Source organism: Tursiops truncatus, chromosome 4 (assembly GCF_011762595.2).
Source record: "Tursiops truncatus isolate mTurTru1 chromosome 4, mTurTru1.mat.Y, whole genome shotgun sequence".
NCBI lineage: Eukaryota > Metazoa > Chordata > Mammalia > Artiodactyla > Delphinidae > Tursiops > Tursiops truncatus.
In genome coordinates this window covers 39,252,364-39,272,137 of record NC_047037.1, presented here as the reverse complement: position 1 = coordinate 39,272,137, position 19,774 = coordinate 39,252,364, and the positions used below count along the sequence as shown (strand labels likewise).

Genomic DNA, 19,774 nt, shown 5'->3' with positions numbered 1-19,774 from the left:
CAACCCAAACCCAACCCAAAACAAACAAAACGGGTTGGAGGTTAGGCTGAAGCTCGTATTCTACCTTCAGCCTGGACAGGAGCTATTTTGAAACAAATTCCAGGTATCCGCTGCAGCGTTTAAAAGTCTTAGACTAAAAATAATTAGATATACAATGAACCTTATTAATAGAAGGATGGAACGAAAACTATTTTCTTTCAGAGACCCAGCAGAACATTGCATTTCCCCTCCCCTCCCCCCATAGGAAAGAAACAGCTAATTGTGTGTGTTAAATGGTCAGACTGCTTAAAACAACAATAAATAAGAAAACATACACACAAGAAAACTACAGACGATGTATTGAAATTTCCTAATCAAGTGAGTATCACAGAAATAAATCTGATGATTTCAACCAGTCTGTTTCATAGAAACCAAGTAATCACTGTCTGTGAAAGAATAAGCCGTTCCAGTGACCGACAGCTCTTTTGTTTCTGCAAACAGCAGTGTTCAGTGGATACCCTGGATGTTCTGTTAAAATTTCTGACCAGCATCCTCTTTATTTTTCAGATTGATTAGGAAAATGTCTTTTTCTTTTGACAGAGTTGGGTTGCTTTTTAAGGAACTACTTGTTTCAAATTGCATCTTTCTATTGAGCGCTCGAATTCTGACACCGCATGGCGTGCATAACTCACCACTTGCTGCTCCCCACTTCCCAACAGAAGACTGTGGCCCTGCTGGGGATGGCTCCGTATTTACATTCAGCCTCACACATCAGCATCTACCAGTGTGAGGCCGAGGGCTGTCAGCTCCTGGCTCTTAGTCAATATTTAATCACTGTGCAGTTATGTAGGGAGAAGGAAACATTCCATCTCCAAATAACATGCCTTTAATATGAAAAAGTTCTCATTACAGTTACGGATGCACGGTTACGCTTTTCAGAAAAGCTATCAAATTGAGAAGTTGCACAGCCGCTCTGATATGGCATTTTAAGTGTATTGCCTTTGGTAGGTAGATGTCCCGAATGATACAGAGTTGTGATTTTTTAAAAAAGTAATACAGACCTTAGAGTTCACCCTAAAGCCTTTCTTCTTTTTTAACGGGTAAGGGTGTTGGGAAAAAAAACACCAAAACATGCAATACTTGTCTAGTTCATAACCTCTAGGCCCTAGTTCAGTCTCTAGGTTATAAAGCCAAGGAGCCATACTAAGGAGAAAATTCCGATTGGTTTTTTGACTTTTACTTAGTATTTTGCAGTTTTGTTTTTGATAGAGATGTATAAACCATTTTCTCAGACCCAGCACAAGGCTATGAAGCCGTTTATTTTTCCATTTAGTCTATAGGATAACTGAAAGAACAGAAACCATTGGTTAAAGGAATATAGTCATGGAAACCAACGGGAGGTACCCACGTTACAGGGAATCCTTAGGCTCCAACCTGAGAAAAATATTTCCCGTTTCTGGTGTAGCAAATGGGCCTGAGCTGGAGACGTTTTTACCATTTAAATGAGATCTGCACTGTTCCATAGGGAAGGCCGATGCATTACTTATAATGTCAAGATGAAAGGAAAACTGCAGTGAAGGTGAATGGTAGAAAGTGAATCAGAGTAATAAGTATTTAAAATGCCTTAGCTCAAAGGCACGCAGTTCTTCTCTTTCATTCCTTCTACTAACCAACGACCAGACCAACAGGTGTGGACTCGTTCAACTCGATGCTATGTGGCAGGAAACGTCTTCACTTCAAAGTTGCAAACCCTCTTTGACGTTCAACAGCTTTTCATCGTGGGTGGGTAGAAGACAGGATTAAGCTTTACCTCAGCTCATACAATTCACTGGTCCTGCTCTGACCCAGAAATTACCCTTTAGCTCCTAACCAAGACTTCAGATCCAATCATCTCGAATTGGATGGATGCGGGAGGTGAGGGGTTTCTCTAACCTCCCTGGACCTGCCCACAGAGCATTGTGGGTGTTTCTGAAAGGAAGTCCCGGGACGGAATGCTCACATGGCCGGCATCAGAATGCCTGACGTTCTGTCCCCAATCCTGTCAGCATCTGGCATTTCGACATCTCTGCCCCATCCTAGGTTAGTGTGTCTAAAGCACGACTAGCTCATTAGGAAAAAGGCTGGGCCTTCTGTTTCTAACATATTCCCAGCCCACAGCATCCAGGAGACCTGAGCAGAAAACCCCACGAATACGCCAACTCCTTTAAACCAAAACACTCAAGAACTTCCTGGAGCCTGAGAAGTTTAACATGAATTCACTTCTGAATTCAAATAGCTTCTTCCCTCTTATTTTCCTAAAAGGCTCTATTCCCCCACTGTACCCCAATTCTCTGGGTACAAGGAAATGGCATTTCAAGCATTGCCTCTATTATTAAACTCCTTGCAGCATAGACATTTTTAAAATTTACTATAGGAAAATTGCAAGGTGGTTTTATTGCGAAAAAGATGGCTTAAGAGTGGTGGTAGAAAGTTCCAAAAGTGAAGTACAGACTCAAATGCCTGGGATGTGTGTGCTGAGAAAGAGAGTGATTTTGGTCAGGGATGCCCTGGCTGATTTCCACAAACTTTTCCAAACTCCCTCCTGCCCCACGGCCCTTCCGCCCCAGGAAACTCTTGCCATCCCACCTTGAGCCGAGCCCCCTCCTCTCCAGATCTCCATGCCGCTGTCCTCCCCCTGCTGCCTCTGCCTCCTAGAACTCTCCTTCACAGCACTTACCTCGGGCATTCAATAAATAACCGAGGAAGCTGTTTAATGTCCACCTCCCTCACCAGAATAACTAGGCCCTTTGGGCAAGATCACAGCTATCTTGTCTCCATAGTGTCTAGCACAGTGCAGCTACTGAGTGAATGACTATTAAGTAAGTACATGAATGGGCAAAATAAAAATAAAAATCACAGAAGGCAGTGGGTTCAGCTGCAGCTTGCTCTGCTTCACCCTACCCAAACCTGTCCCTCTTCCTGGTCCCTCAGGTGACCGTCTCTTTTGTTAGACCTACTGGCACAGATGAAGCCATTGCTGAATGTGGTCCCAGGACTTTTCGGGGGAAAGCTCTCCGAGTGCATTGCCCACCGGATGGTAAGGGCTCCCGAGGTATGCTCCAGCCATTCAGGGCTGCCTGGAACCTCAGGGACCCATTGTCCCATTCTATGCACACAACAGTTTACGAGGTGCAGCCAGCTCCGGACTGGGCGTCAAGGGAGTGAGAATGCACAGTTTTATCTCCACGTGCCTCCACCCAACCAGAGGGTCATTATGTACCCTTCAAGCCAATACGCAGGGTGAGTTTTTGACTGAGCCTGAACAACTGGATAGATTTGATGATTAAAAGTAAGCACAGGGGTGGTGATGGGCACCTCCAGAACAGAGAACACAAACAGAAAGCCACGCCTTTATGGTCAAATGAATTCCTAATTATTAATTAATGTTTCTGTTTATGAAAAATTCTCAGATAGAAGCACGTGGGTGTAAGTGGATATTACATATCAAGAGATCACAGATATTCAGATGTGGCCACAGCCACCAGCAAAAAGAAGCAGTTATTGTGTGATGAAAAGTCAGAGGGGCTAAATTACAAATAGTTGGTGTAGTGGTTTCTAGTAGAAGTAGAAAGCACATGGCCCTTGGAGCCAGAGGGACCTGCACTAGCTCTGTGATCCCACCACACACTTCAGTTTTTTTGTCTGTACAATGGGGGTAACAGCATTCAACTTGCCCCGTCGTGCATTAGGCAAATAAATGAAACGCCGCCGGATCGGTGTGTGCCCAGTAGGCGCTCAATACGCAGCAGCTTGTTTCTCTCATTAAAACAGGTTTAGGGCATGTCTCTGCAGTTCTCACAGCATCATGGCCTTCTTCGGCAGCACCTGCCACATCTGTGTCCTTATATGATTCATGTGAGTCTCCCCTGCTTGACTGCAAGCTCCACGAGGGCAAGGAGCCGCACGACATGACAGCCGCACGCGAGCTTCTGCTCATCCTTATCCGCCATACCTAACACATAGCAGATATGCAAATATATAGTCACTGACTGAATAAAGCTAAGAAGAAAAAATAATGACATATATTAAGGAAAGTCTTGGCAGACATCATGCAGACATCATATTGCAGACTTTTCACTTTGCTGAAAAGTTTCACATAAGCAATTTTAAAAATATAGCTTTTGCTCCAAAATGAATTCAGAAAATTTACCCTCTCGAAGCTCGGAGACTTGCTACATTTACAACATAAAAGCACAATTTCTATAAAATAAGGGATGTCTAGAAGACAATCTTTAATCCACATTAAAAATCCATGAGATTTATACCATAATATTGGTTGTTTTTATGCCCCTAATCGTAAGGATGCTACTCCTGCTATTTGGGGCCAGGTCTACCTGATTCCAGAGCCTGCTGATAATCACTTCCTCATACAAAGTCTGAGCTGCATCAAGAGGACACGTCTGGACTGGCATCAGAGGGCACCTTTCAGCTCAGTGTTTGAGTATTGGTTATAACACCACCAGCCATAGGTTGAAGTCCTATGTGGTCCAGTTACCTCTGCTCCTTTCCAAGGCCACTGATCGTCTCCAAGGCCACAGATAGCTGTCTTGACTTCTGGCCAGTCACCCCATAAATGGGTACCATGGCTCACAGGGTCAGGGAAGTAGAGGAGGGTGTGAGGTCAAGATGCCCTGGGCAGATGAGATCTCAGCATAGGATGTCAACGCGGCATGTTCTGTTTATGACACCTTGAAAGTCACTTTCACTTTGTGTGGTTATTTCCTCACCTATAAAAAAGAAGGGGACTGCACCCAGCATGAGTTACCCTTCTAGCTCTAAGGTCCATTCCACCTTTTTTTTTTTTTTTAATAAATTTATTTATTTATGGCTGCGTTGGGTCTCCGTTGCTGCGTGTGGGCTTTCTCTAGTTGTGGCGAGCAGGGGCTACTCTTTGTTGCGGTGTGCGGGCTTCTCACTGCGGTGGCTTCTCTTGTTGCGGAGCACGGGCTCTAGAGCGCAGGCTCAGTAGTTGTGACTCACGGGCTTAGTTGCTCCGCGCCAGGTGGGATCTTCCAGGACCAGGGATCAAACCCGTGTCCCCTGCATTGCCAGGCGGATTCTTAACCACTGCGCCACCAGGGAAGTCCCCATTCCACCTCTGATATTCAATGATTCTGTGAAAGACTCGAAAAATCTTAAAGGCCTCTACTTAGTGCTATTGGGCCCACAACTGTCATGTTTGAATCTGAGCCATAAGTCGAGAGACTGCCTGCTGTTAGTTAGGGTTCCTGATTTGAAAGCAATAAAACCAACCCTGGCTGATTTAAGCTCAGAGAATCAACAGGAGGTGGGCACTGAGAAACCAGGGGAGGCAGGGAAGGTTGGGAAGCAGAAGCCACGGTCGTGGTCCCCTCATGGGAAGGGTTCAGCATTAGTCACCACCGCGATGAGGCCTCCCATTGCTACTGAGGGCCTCGCAGGGAACACTCTAGACCCAAAGTCCCAGGGGAGCTCTTCCACCTGTGGGAGAATCAGGGGAGGGAGAACCTAGGCTAAGGTTGCCGGAACAGGAGTCAGCCACTTGCAATTGCCCTCCCACCAAAATCGCACACAGCAGAAAAGAGGTAATTCCCTAGAAAGAACCTGGGTGCTGTTAGGAAAGGTAAACCCATGCTGGGCAGAAACCCCATGCACATCCACCGCAGGAGGAAGAACCTAAGAATATAGATGTCAGTGATGTGCATACGTCCCATCCTCGAGCATAGCCTCTAGTGAATTTCAAAGGAGTATATAAATTGAAGCAGCTAGTCAAAACATTTGGTCTGCAATATCCTGTGAGAAACCATAATGGAAAAGAATATGAAAAAAAGAATGTCTATATGTGTATAACTGAGTCACTTTGCTGCACAGCAGAGATGGGCACAGCATTGTCAATCAACTACGCTTCAATACAAAAAGAAGAAAAAAAACATTTTGGTCTGGAGAACACACAGTTTTCAACCTGATTATATGGGTTTTACTGAAAGAAACGTTTACTTAGTAGTATCATAATCCACAATACATTGAACATGTAATTAGCAAAAGAATTCTGGGAAATTTGAAGAAGTCCTAAGAGGAAATCACTGATCCCGCCAGCCAAACCAGGCCACCCAAAGGCAGGGAATGAGTAACCGGAACGTTCCTTATGAGAAGTCACTGAGTCACGGGGACATCCTCCTATTGCTGATAAAACTATGCCTGGAGCCCACAGCCAGTTTAGTTTTGAAAATTCGGATTATTCAATCAGTCAGCAAATACTGAACATTCATGCCAAGTTCCTTTCCTTTTCCATTTTCACGAGTCTCAAACCTCTTTCCTCACCATTTCTAGGCTGTAAAGTCTCCCAGATGTGTTCCTCATGACTTAGCCCTCATTTTACAGCCTGAGTGGGCTTTGTCCCCCAGGCCACTTACACCTCTTTCTAGTCAACTGTGACTTACTCCCTTCTGCGGGAATTTTCACGCCACAGGCTCACAGAGCTTTTGCAATTCCACCAGACCCTTAACTTTAAAGAAGGAGACTCCCAGGCCAAAATACTTCTTCCTCATTAAAAAACAAATAAACATATGGTATTTATTTTTCTCTTTCTGATGGTTCTGAAGAAACTAGGGGCAGGGCAGGAATAAAGACGCAGATGTAGAGAATGGACTTGAGGACACGGGGAGGGGGGAGGGTAAGCTGGGACGAAGTGAGAGAGTGGCATGGACATATACTCACTCCCAAATGTAAAATAGATAGCTCGTGGGAAGCAGCCGCAAAGCACAGGGAGATCAGCTCGGTGCTTTGTGACCACCTAGAGGGGTGGGATAGGGAGGGTGGGAGGGAGACGCAAGAGGGAGGGGATATGGGGATATATGTATACGTATAACTGATTCACTTTGTTATAAAGCAGAAACGAACACACCATTGTAAAGCAATGATACTCCAAAAGAGATGTTAAAAAATCATTAAAAAACAAATAAACAAACGATTCAGATGTTGGCGAGCCAAATACCCTTCCAAAGGACAGTGACAATTTGTGGCTGGCCGCAGCCCGTGAAAGCAGACGATGGCTCACAACACAGTCCCCTGACTCCTGCCTTGCTGCTTGGAGGAGCCTGCCCTCCACAGGCCTGTAGAGTTTCTCTCTTCACCTGCCTCTCCTGATTCTTCACAACACATGCTTCCTCCTGCAGCGGAGAGACTGAGGGAAGCCAACCTCATCGGAAGAGGAGGTAGGAGTCTTCAAAATGCATTTACAAAGCAAACACACTAGCAGAATCTCTGTTCCGGTTTCAAGTTCGCTTGGGGTGACTTTGTGGGAGCCGAGAGACAATACAAAGGATCCAACTCTCCCCTCTCTCCTCAAGCCACAGCCTGTATGTTATTTATTACCTTTGTTGGGTAGTTTTAATACAAACTTCTTAATTTTAAAAGCTACTATAAATCCAATTAAAGCCTCCAGCTTAGGTAATAATACTGTGCCAACGTTCATTTCTTAGTTTTGACAAGTGTACCACAGTTATATATACCACACACACACTGACATATACTCAAACTGTTTATTATATTTGAAGAAATATCAGAAAACAAGTATATTTCTCTTAATAATTATATATGTGTACATTATATATAATATACATATTATATACAATGTTAACATCAGGGGAGGTTGGTAAAGGATATTCAGAAACTTTCTGTACTATCTTTGTAACACCTCTGTAAATCTTGTTATTCCCAGATAAAAAGTTTTTTTTTAAAAAAGCTAAGTGAACATTTCCCATTTTTCCAAAGGAAAGTGAATTAACACCCCAAAATTGTCCCATTTGTTTGAAATCTGTTGACTTTGGACTTAGAGCCAATAGTTCTAAAGAAGAAGAAAAAAACTTCCCAATCTCTATACTTTCAATAAGTCCTCCTAAATACTACATATTTAGTTAAATAAAAACAATACAATTCATCAATATTAAAGTTTCATTAGATTCTGTATAACAATAAATTTTATTAGAACTCACCCCTACCACCACCCCTTGGAATTAAATGGTCTCAGATGAGTTTCCAGCAGATAAAAGAACTGAGGCCACATATCCTGCGTTGTATGTATGTGTGTGTGTGTGTCTGTGTGCACACGCATGTTTATGTGTAAGACAATCTGTTCTTAAAGAGGCTTTCCCTTTTCGTCCTTCATAAATAACGAAATACCCCAAATCCAAATAACAAATCAATTTTTGAAGTGCTTTGAAGATGAAAGAGAAAACTAAATTCTAAGTCATGGACTGTATATAAAAATAAAGTGAAATAGAGGAAGGTGTGTACCTAAGGCATCTCTTATTTTTTTCCTCTGGATGTTATTGTCTCAAATTACTTTAAGCATTGAAAGGGGGAAAAATGTTACGCTGGTGTCAGTAAATAAGACCGACGCTCCTTCAGGAGTTTTCCTCCCTGAGATCTCTCATTTCTAGACTCTTACCAAACCTCTTAGCAAGTCATCCCCACCTCATCCCCACTTCAGGTAAGTCATCTAACATCTTTGGGTCTCAGTTTTCTTACCTGTAAAATGAAGGGGTTGGGTTAAGTGTGGGATGGAAAACTGGTAGCCCAAGGCCATCTTCTGAACCACAGACCTGTTTCTTAGCTCCACAAAATTGTATTTATTTAAAGTTATTTGCGGTGCATTTAGTATTCAAGATACTTCTCATAAAAACCTGGGTCTTGGGCTTCTCCTGACATATCATAACTCTGAGGCTCTGACACAGCAACTAGTCAGCAGTATGAAAGAACAGCTGTCTTCTGGCCCTGGGACCTGTCCTCCACTCCTCTCATTAGTTTCCTCTGTGGCCTCTGGAAGCATCTGAGTTCGCCACCCTTGCTATGCAGTGCCTTCCAGCTCTAATATTCACATTCTCAGTGTGATTGTTTACTAGTAAAAGAGAGTTTTAATTTGCTTCCAGTGCACTGGACTTCCTGCAGAGGTCTTACATGTTAGTTTAAGCACAACCATTGTACGTTTGCTTTGTTGAAAGTTCCCATACGAAACAAAAGAAAAATACATCTAATACTGAAATCACCATACCATAGTAGAGCCAGTATTCAGAAAAAATTAAAATTACTGCTGCCTAAAGTTGTTCTTCTAGAACAAGATCTTACTTTAAGGGCTATTTGGGTCAGACGGTGGGATCACTGTTGGCCGGATAACAACTCTTAACAGGAGATCATTGATTACATAATTTACATAATTTAAGAATTCAAAAATAAAATCCCAGTGGTCTTGTCTTACTCCTCACAGAAGCAATTTTAGAGTGGAAAAAAAAGGACAGAGCACTTAAGATGTTGGTGCTTATAATAAAATGTCAGACCCGGTCAAAATGGACCAAAATTATGTAAGACTGCACAAAGAAAAAAGTTGTAATTTTCGAAAGTGGCATAATTTTTAGCCACTGGTGCCATGAGGAGAAAAACAGAGGGCTAAGTTGGTTTTGAAACTATTTGAAAACATGTTATTTTTATAGGAGTGGAGATTAGGCTTTACGTTCTTTGCTAAGAAGACACTGTGCCAGGTTCCCAGAGGTCCAGACCCTTCTTATTTTAGAAAGAAGTTTAACACTACTCTTTCTTTGGATGGAGAAAATGGGGGTACAAGCTATCATGCTGATGGACTTGACATTTAAAATGCCCTAGCATTTCATAACACAGCAACTTTTCTGTTTTTATTGCTCTAACCTCAAATCTAAATTTAAAACACGGCTGGAGATCTCAGGAATTACGAGGAAATTACCTCATTCCCTTTAAACTTTTTTAGACAGCGAAGTTCTTTCCATATATGGCAAACCAAGAAGGAAACAGAATCAAGTTACAGAACCAAGGAGCTGTCTAGACTTACCTGTTGTTTTGTTTGGGGCATGTCTACAGCCTATTAGTGAGCAAGACGGTCCCTGGCCACAGCTAGTTGGCCTCGGAGAGTGCCCGTCCTCAGCTCTCCATCACTAAGAGGTCCATGAGGGAGCCTGGCCAGGGGCTCTGGCCACCAGAGGTGCCCAGTACTAGAGAAGCCACTTTCTTACGGACTTTGTATTGGTTCTCTGCACAGACAGGTCACTCACACAGGAGAGAGATGGGAAACAGAGGCAGGCTGTGGATCACAGTGGGGGGATCCAAGAGGAGGAAGCAATGGGTATGCGCTGCCACGGGGACATCGACCTACCAGCCTGGCTGGTGTGTGTCCAGAAGGCGCCAGTAGAAAATCTGCCTGTTGGAGGCCTGACTGTGAGGCTGTAGAGATGCTGCTTTGTTCTCTGCTCTTCCTCAAGTACCGTGAAAACAACCCCATCCACCTGGGCAAACGGAGCATCACCTGGAAAAGCCCCCAACCCCACGCCACCACCACTTTCTCGATAGAAGCTTTTTGTAACATTTAAAAAAAACAAAACAAAACAAAACAGAACATTCATGAATCACTAAGACATTTATTTCTACAAGGAAGAGTTTTGAAGAATCAATCATCTCTATTAGGACATGGGTAATAAAACTCTTGAATCGATGAATCTGCAGAAATCAGCTGCTGACTAATGCAGTGCTCCTTGTAATCCATAAAAATTGAAATTTCTGGGCTTCCCTGGTGGCGCAGTGGTTGAGAGTCTGCCTGCCGATGCATGGGACAAGGGTTCGTGCCCCGGTCTGGGAGGACCCCACATGCCGCGGAGCGGCTGGGCCCGTGAGCCATGGCCGCTGAGCCTGCGCGTCCGGAGCCTGTGCTCCGCGGCGGGAGAGGCCACAGCAGTGAGAGGCCCGCGTACCACAAAAAAAAAAAAAAAAAAAAAAATTGAAATTTCTTTTTTGGTATACTATGCTAACATCCCAAGGAAGATTCACAACCACTTCCATGAGCCACCAATATTAAGGAGAGACTTTGAGAAATGAAAGGAAAAAAAGAGAGAGAAAGGTGACATGATAGTGCTGATCATGGATACACCAAAAAGGTCACTCAATTACAAGTAAATATAAAATATTTGGATGGAGATACAGAGGTATCAGTAAAATGTACAGATAGAAGAGGCAATTATTAGGAAATCTGATATACAAAGCTAGACTGAAGAAAACTAGTAACTTTTACACTTCCAGTAAGCTTTGCTTTAAGTATAACCTCATGTCAGTAAAACATAACCAAAAAATATTTTACAAGTACTTTAAAAACCATCAACCTCGTAGTGAACAAGCAGTGGTCGAGTTCATTCCTATCACCTGGGTGTTTCCTAGCCTAAACCATCACCCTTTTTTCTCTTTTTTTTTTGGTTCTGCCACACAGGTCTCAGGATCTTAGTTCCCTGACCAGGGATCAAACCCGGGCCCTGGCAGTGAAAACGCAGAGTCCTAACCAGTGGACGGCCAGGGAATTCTCAACCGTCACCTTTGAATCGCATATATTGGTACTTTATAGAGAAAATGCCACAAAAGTAGGCAAAAATGGGAATAACCTATAATAACACAAATACTGAAAAACAGGTCAGGTGGAGAGAATAAAATTAGGTTAAATATATGTATGAATGAAAACAGAGAAAAACAAGTGATGAAAATTGGTGATAGAACGTGCTTGACATAATTATTTAACAAATATATAAGGAAAATAACGGAATCATTCACAAAAGTGAATAGTAGTAACCAAACCAAAACAAAACAAAGCAAACACACCAAGAACATCTGAAACAATGAGCGCTCTCATGGATTTCATAAGACTTGGTAAGTGAAGGAGAGGGATTATTACAACTCTCCTGGACATGACAAGAAGAAAGAGTGATGATTCACTTCTACAGATTTAACTGGGAAACTCAGAAACGTCATAACGTAAAAACCCAAACACATCTCCCTTCCCCGACGTCCATTTTTCTATTCCTAGTTTTGTTTTTTTTTGTTGTTTGTTTGTTTTTTTTGCGGTACGCGGGGCTCTCACTGTTGTGGCCTCTCCCGTTGCGGAGCACAGGCTTCGGACGCACAGGCTCAGCGGCCATGGCTCACGGGCCCAGCCGCTCTGCAGCATGTGGGATCTTCCCGGACCGGGGCACGAACCCATGTCCCCTGCATCAGCAGGCGGACTCTCAACCACTGCGCCACCAGGGAAGCCCTCTATTCCTAGTTTTCATCCCTATTCTAACAAAGCCAGTGTCCTAATAGAGAGTACTTCATGGGCCTCTCCTGAACTACACAAATGCCTTTCTTTCTAGTCCCTTCTTGGTTTTGTTATTTTGCTCCTTTTTGGGCTTATAATAAACGATTCACTTAAAACTCTGTCTAGTTAGAACAAAATGTTTCCACTTGTGCGGTGAGCCACGTGGAAATCGTCTTCGTCCTGTCTTTCTGAACCTGGGCACTGCCTCATAGCCTGACAGTCAGTCAATGGACGGATTGTAAATGGAAGTGACATGCACAACGGTCAGCCCTCACCCTCGCTGCTGAAGGTAGCTGAAGGGGGCTGAGTTCATTAAAAGTGGGAATTGTGAGTCAGGTGACTTGAGGCTGGGTCAGGCCTGGGCTAAGGAAGGTGGGCAAGGACATTTAATCTTCATAAGCCTGCTTCCTCCTTTGAAAGTGGCGAGGGTTTGATGAGATGACCTCTCAGATCCTTTCTGTCTTTAAAATCCTATTACTTTTCTATGAAAAATGCTCAGTTTCATAACTGGCACTTGAATTTCTACAAAAGCTGTGTGCAAAATAATCTCCCAGTCACTGACAGTATAAAGCAGCAACAGTATGAAGTGTCATCTGTCCCAACAGCTCAGGGGACATAAAGCAGCTAAAGAAAAGCATTTGCAAAGGTCCTTGTTGTTAAAAAAAAATAACAACTTAGGACTGAGTTTCAGAGGTAAGAAAACAAAACCATTCATGTTTTCAGAGGCAAAGGTCCAGGAGTAAAAACAAATTTCTATTTTAAAATGCAAATGTAATGTCACAGAGTCCAGGTAAACTTTTAAGGAAGGATCTGTAATTACTATTATTAGCATTAATAAAGTTCGTAGTATACCGGCTTTGAGCAAATTTAAAAACTAAACAGAAAGGTGGTACAAAATACATTAACCAGGTAACAAGCATTCATCAAATGTCCAGTCCTCAGGAAATGCCCGAGCCGGTGCATGTATGTGTTTGAAGGGGAGGAGGGATTTAAAATAGTTGGGCAGATAAGAGACATACCCACAAAAAGAGAATGCAGGGCTTCCCTGGTGGCGCAGCGGTTGAGAGTCTGCCTGACAATGCAGGGGACACGGGTTCGTGCCACGCTTCAGGAAGATCCCACATGCCGCGGAGCGGCTGGGCCCGTGAGCCATGGCCGTTGAGCCTGCGCGTCCGGAGCCTGTGCTCCGCAACGGGAGAGGCCACAACAGTGAGAGGCCCGCGTACCGCAAAAAAAAAAAAGAGAATTCAAACAATGTCACTGAAAGAGCCTGGAACCAGAGATTGACAGGTCTGGTTTGAGTTTTGTCAGGGATGAGCCTTTTAAAACCTAAGAATGAGGAAGTGGAACACAAGTGGAGTAAGAAGTTCGGAAGAGAGGTTGCCTAGGAGCCGAGATGATCAGGTACAGCTTCCCAAAGAAGCTGAATCAGAGCACGCCTTGGGGAAGACATTGCTGGGTGGTTTGGTGGACCAGCTACAGAGCAAAGGGCTCGTGCTGGGCCTTCCTGGGAGTGAAGTCACAAGGAATGCCAGGCAAAGGTTCTAAAGTTGAAAGTGCATTCTGAGCTAGAAAGGGATGGAGGAAGGTGACGTGATGTCAGTGGTGAGATGTTCAAACAGCTCAATGAATGTGTGATGAGAATATCTGTATCTGTTTTTCAGATCTGCGCCACGACAGTGATCCTTAGAACGTTCTAAAGGACCACTATGTGCAAACCAGTTGGTGGGCAAAGATTTCCTTTAATCCAACTACAATATTTTCAAAAGGCTCTGCTGCAGTAGGATGAACTATCTCATGGTAGCTGAAATACACAAACAGAGCCTCAGAACCTGTGGCTTCCCTGCAACCTAAGTTTTTGGAAAACCCAACCATATTTCTTTAAAGTCTTGAGTACACGCTAATGCACAGAGCAGCCTTTGCAGCTCTTAAACAGAAATCAACATAAATTAGAAAAGCAGACAATGATGACACTAAACATTTCAAGGTAAAGGTTGAAGCAAAGAATATAGCTAGCCCGGTAATTTCCGGTTATGGTAAAAAAAAGTGATTTTAACAGTCATGTCGTGCTCTCTAAGAGGGATAAGTGGTAACTACAAACCACTCAGAATGCTTTCACTGTGGTATCCCAGGCTGAGGAATCACATAACTTATTCAACTTATAAACTTTACTATATTTTTCAGGAATAATAAAGCCCTCTTAATTCAGTCTGTAAAAATGGGAATTCATGCAATTTAAACATAGCCTGAGTAACTAAGGAAACAAACTACCCAGTCATTCAAGCTACTTTAGTAGTGTCATTGACTGAGAAGGAATAACTAGGCTGTAATTCTTTCAGAATAATACATTGAAAATAACCTGTAATTAGTACCATTCTCGGAAGAAATGTGCGTTATTTAAAGTTTGCTACTAGTTAATAGTACAAACAAATAAAAAGACAAATTGCTTTCAAGTACTTTGGAAATAACTTCATCAGAATTTGCTTCCAATTAACATGTTAATTAAAATTATTCTTATCTTCTCATTAATGGAGGAAAATGCATCTGTCACAGGCAGTAAAAAATAATAAAACTGCAATGAAAATGTGTCAGGTCTACAACTAGAACTCCTCTTTAATTTAAAAAAGAGTCTTTCCTTTTTTTTGAACAATGGGTGTAATGACTTTGGTTGGCTATAAAATGTGATCCTGGTACTTTGCTGTTGTTTTCTCTTAAGAGATAGGGGATCAGTCACCCCAGTCACCTGAAGAGAGATGTCCTGCAAATCCCCAAGGACACAGATGGAATACACCAACAGGTGGGAGAGGAAACCAACACCAAATGGTGCAAATTCTTTGGAAAACAGGCAACTTCTCAAACAGTTAAACACACAGCTCCCATAGGATCCAGCCATTCCACTCTTTGGTATTTTCCCAAGAGAAATGAAAGGATATGTCCGTACAAACTTGTACGTGAATGTTCACAGCACTTTTTATTTGTCATAGACAAAAACTAGAAACCACCCAAAGGTCCATTCACCAGGGAGTAGGGTATATCCATAAAATGGAACTCTACGCAGCCGCAAAAAGGAATGAGCTATTGACATACACGATATCACAGATGAATCACAAAATACTTATATGCTGACTGAAAGATGCCAGACAAAACTGAGTACACATTACATGATTCCTTTTACATTAGTTTTAGTAAATGCAAGCTAACTTATAGTGATAGAAATAAGATCAGTGGTTGCCAAGGAACAGAATGGGAAGGATTGCAAAGCAGCAAGAGGATACTTTTGCGGGTGAGAGATAGATGCATCACCTTGACTTTAAATGTGCAGTTAATTGTATGTCAATTCAACCTCAATGGAGCTATTTTTTTAAAAACTAAAGAATCAAAAGGAGGGAGAAGTAGGAGGGAGAAAAAAGGGGTGAGTTTCCAGAAGCAGAACAGGCTCAGCATGGAGGATCACAGACTCTGAGGGAAAGAAAACCTCACAGAAGGACCATGGAGAAAAAAGGGTGAAGTTATACTCCACTTAGGAAGAGGAGGAGGTTGAGGCAGTGGGCAACCCCCTTCCACTTGGTGATGGGGAGGCAGAAGAATGGTACTGTGACACACTAAGGTCCTGGAGAAGCAGGAGAAAGACAGAGGCTTGGGGCTGTGCTCAGAAGAGGGAAACGGGAAGAGAAGCTCCAGGTTTCCCTCAGGACTGTCGCTCAGGACTGTCCACGCCAGTTCCCACAGAGCAGGCAGGGAGAAGGGAATTGAGGATGAACGCGAACAGATGGGGGCAGGACTCACGTGACTTGGCACCCTGGTTCTAAATCTCACTCCTGGGTCGTGTGTGGCCCTTGAGTTTACCGGGGGCGTTCACACACCTGCAGGCCCAGGGCAGGACCATGAGAAACACAGGGACACAGGATGGGGGCGGGGAGGGGTCTGGCCAACTGGAGGGGGCACTTCCAGGAGTAGTTCTGGTTGTTGGGTGAAACCTCTCCCCTCCCCCTCCGCCCCCACTCCTCCCCCAAAGAGTGCTTCAGGCACAAGGGAGCTCCTGGGGATAAGGCAGTGGAATAAAGTGACCTTGCTGCCCTCAGGGCTCTGATGGCAAGGTGAGGGCTTGGGACGTTGAGGAGGGGGTGGGCTGCGTGAGGCGAGGCAGGTGTGTGATGGAGCAGCCCTGAGAAGACAGCAGGAAGTCAGGCCACCAGAGCTTCCTTCAAGACTCCCCAGGCACCTCCTGCTCTGACTCCAAAGGTGGTTCCCAGGAGCCTCCAAGCTCATCCCCCCTCCACTGGCACCAAGGGAGAGATGAGTTGCTTACAACTTCCCAAGGCAAAGGTCAGCCCTAGGTTTTAAGTCCTACCCAAACGTTGTGTGTTTTTAAATGTGCCTCTAAATCTTTCCTGGACTAGAGACAGCTGATCGTCAACACATCCTTGCAATCTCAGGCTTTCGTTTACAGTGTATCACTGTAGCCAAGAGAAAGACAGGGGCGTTGGACAGGGATGGGGAGGCTGTCGCTGCTTTGCTGGGCAGAGCTCAACGTGTTTCCATTCAGACCAAACCAAACCAAACCCTGTCTGTGAGAAGAGACTCGTAAAGTCATGGGGTTTTATTTCCTCGTTTACTTCTGTCCTTAACATTAAGGAAATCCAAGAGAGGACCTGTCATTAGGAAACCCTTTAAGTTATTTCAGGAAGGTGGAAGCTCTTTCCTTTCCTTTTGTTTCGACTAATTTTGAGCATCAAAAGGAGAAAACCTAGTGTGGCATCACAAGGAAGGACAAAAGCCCTTTCGTAGTTTTCTTACTGGGATCTTCGGCAAATCTCTTAACCTCTCTAGGCCTCAGTTTTCTCAACTGTACAATAAGGGGGCTGGCTTAGGTCTGGGCCGTGTGAGTCTTATAAACACTTCATTTATTCAGTATCTGAGAACCTACTACTTCTCAGACACTATCGCAGGCACTAGGTTCCAGCAATTAAACGACGCAGGCAAGACCCCTGCACTCCAATTCGATTCTAGAGAACCAAAAATGAAGGAGAACTGAACATGATAATGTCAGGCAGTGAGAAGCACTAAGAAAATACACGAGGAGCGCCTTGGTAGGTGGTGGAGTGCCTTACTCTGTATTAGGGAGGGGGGCCAGGGACAGCCTCTCTCAGGAGGTGAGTTGAGCACAGTCTGGGATGATGAGGAGGAACCAGCCACTGGATTCCAAGCAGAGGTAACAGCACAAGCAAAAGTCATGTGGTGGTGGGCTTCCCTGGTGGCGCAGTGGTTGGGAGTCCGCCTGCCAATGCAGGGGACGCGGGTTCGTGCCCCCGTCCGGGAGGATCCCACATGCCGCGGAGCGGCTGGACCCGTGAGCCATGGCCGCTGAGCCTACGCGTCCGGAGCACAGGCTCCGCAACAGGAGAGGCCACAGCAGTGAGAAGCCCGTGTACCGCAAAAAAGAAAAAAAGTCATGTGGTGGGAATAACTTATTTGGGTCTCTTCACAGGTGAAGGAGCTGTATCTGCCTTTTTCATTTTATACCCCTCCTCCCAGTACTATGTATTAATTTCACTTAAATGTATTTACACACAACTTTTTAAGGAGGAGCAAAAATATCACTCGATTTGAGCAACTCCTTCAGGACAGACTTCTTCTTTTGCACCAACTCCTTTGTTACTCTCAAACTTCTGTCCTCAGGGTTATAAATTCTTGCACTTATTCCAGGCAGGAGTAAACAAGATTTTAACCAGTGTTTTCCAAACTTTTATGACAGCGACCCACAGTGGGAAAGAAATCTTACACTGTAACCCAATGTCTACATAAAACTGAAACAAAACTTTCTAAAAAAAACAATCTTACTGTGACTACCTGCAACACACTGCAGTGCATTCTATCTTATTTTTTAAAAAGTGATAAGGTGATTTCATGGGGAACTTGCAGTTTGAAAAACACTATTCTAAACTAACAGCAGCTAGTAATTTTGTTCCAATACAAACCAAAATACGGAAAATTTCAATACTAAACAACCTCACAGGCTACTTCCTTCTGCTGTTTTTTTTTGTACATATACTTACTTCGAATCAATGGAACCCAAATTTCGGTGTGACTTGTGGAGGAAATGCCCAGGAGGGAGATTTTCAGGAGGGCGAGGGAAGGAGAGGGGAGGAACCCACAATGCAAACTGTTCGCTAGGTGAGGAGACAAGACACCCTCAGGTTTCAAAGATGGCCCAAGAAGGAAAGATTCAGTCTCTACAACAATAAGGAAGAAGATGTGTGTGTGTGTTTTGGGGTAGGCTGGTCTGTTAGGTTAGCCATTAACTTGTAAGTTCCTGGGGGGGGGGGGCGGGGAGTCAATCTGCATCCCTACCTCGCTTACCATAATTCCAGGCCCACGTGGTCAGATGTGTAACTGCAGCACTGAGAATCACACCTTGAATTTAGCACAGAACACATGGGTGCTCAAGAACTTTTTGAATAACGCAACTCATTGTCATCATCAAACCCTAACTTTGCATGTATACCCAATCATTACATTTTCCTGGAATGTAAAAATGTCAGGCCATAGTAAAAGAATCTTATGTATCTTCAAGTCACTGTTTACGTCCAGGGAGCTTAATCAGGTATTTTTCTCAGCACTAGGTGGGAAAAGCATGTTTTGAATTGCAAGGTACAAGACAGAGTACTGGCTGTAATGGAAAGATTCCATGTCTGCGAGTGGCCGTGGTAAACAGCTGGTATTAAAATGAGTGTGTTAATTTAATAGGTAGTTTTTCAAGGGACACTAACCAGTGGGCTCTGTCAGGCAAGGGCTCTCTCTGATAGAAACCGTGCCAATTAACTGTCCTTACCCTTTAAGTCAGAAGTGCATGCACCCAATTTCCAGTAGCCCCAGGGCCCTGGAGCCGAAAAATTACACCTGCAAGCAAGCATTCTCCCACACTGCCACACGCAGAAAGCAGCTCATTTAAACTGTATGCCCTTCAGCCCCATTTAGGATCCGTTCATTAATGATTTCAAATTACAACTGTTGCTTTATCTCAAAACAGTGATAAATAGGGGAGCTACATTCATGATGCTTTTCTTAAGTCATTTATCTGCTCTCCTCTCAGGGGCAAAAAAGATGTTGAGACAAGTGTGGACCTGCCAGAGCTTCTTATTATAGATGTATCCCTCCTTCCCTCTCTCTCTCTTTTCCACTCCAGCACCCTTCCCTCTCTCCGTTTCCTGAACTGAGGCACAAGCCTCCGGTAAGGAACTGCTTATCAAAACTAGGAGGGATTCAGCGGAGAGGGGGTGAGTCAGCCCACAGAGGAAAGAACCACTCCCTCATCCTAGCAGGTCAATTCACCCGTTCCCTCAGGTCAACAATAGATCGGGTTTCAGAAAGGAAAAAATCTCAGAGGAGGGCGGTCAACCCCTTACAATTCAGGAGCATCCGCTCAAACGCCAAGAGGAACAATCCCTGCTGCCTCACCGGAGGTGTGGGCAGGCGAATGCGTGCTTGTGCGCAGGGACAGCCTGTATATGGACGAGACATTAGTGGCAACGAAGGGACACCCACCACGGCTGACAAAGCCACAACTATTACGACCTGAAATATCACCCACACACAGGCCACCGACTTCGGTGCCAAAATCTCCCCGGATTTATTTTC

General features: G+C 44.1%; 1 protein-coding gene across 6 annotated transcripts in view; it reads right to left on the bottom strand.

Annotated features, from left to right (window-relative positions):
* The window catches only part of SCHIP1 (schwannomin interacting protein 1), a 125,603-nt gene that overhangs the window by 103,601 nt on the left and 2,228 nt on the right, over nucleotides 1-19,774 (bottom strand). The window lies entirely within an intron of this gene.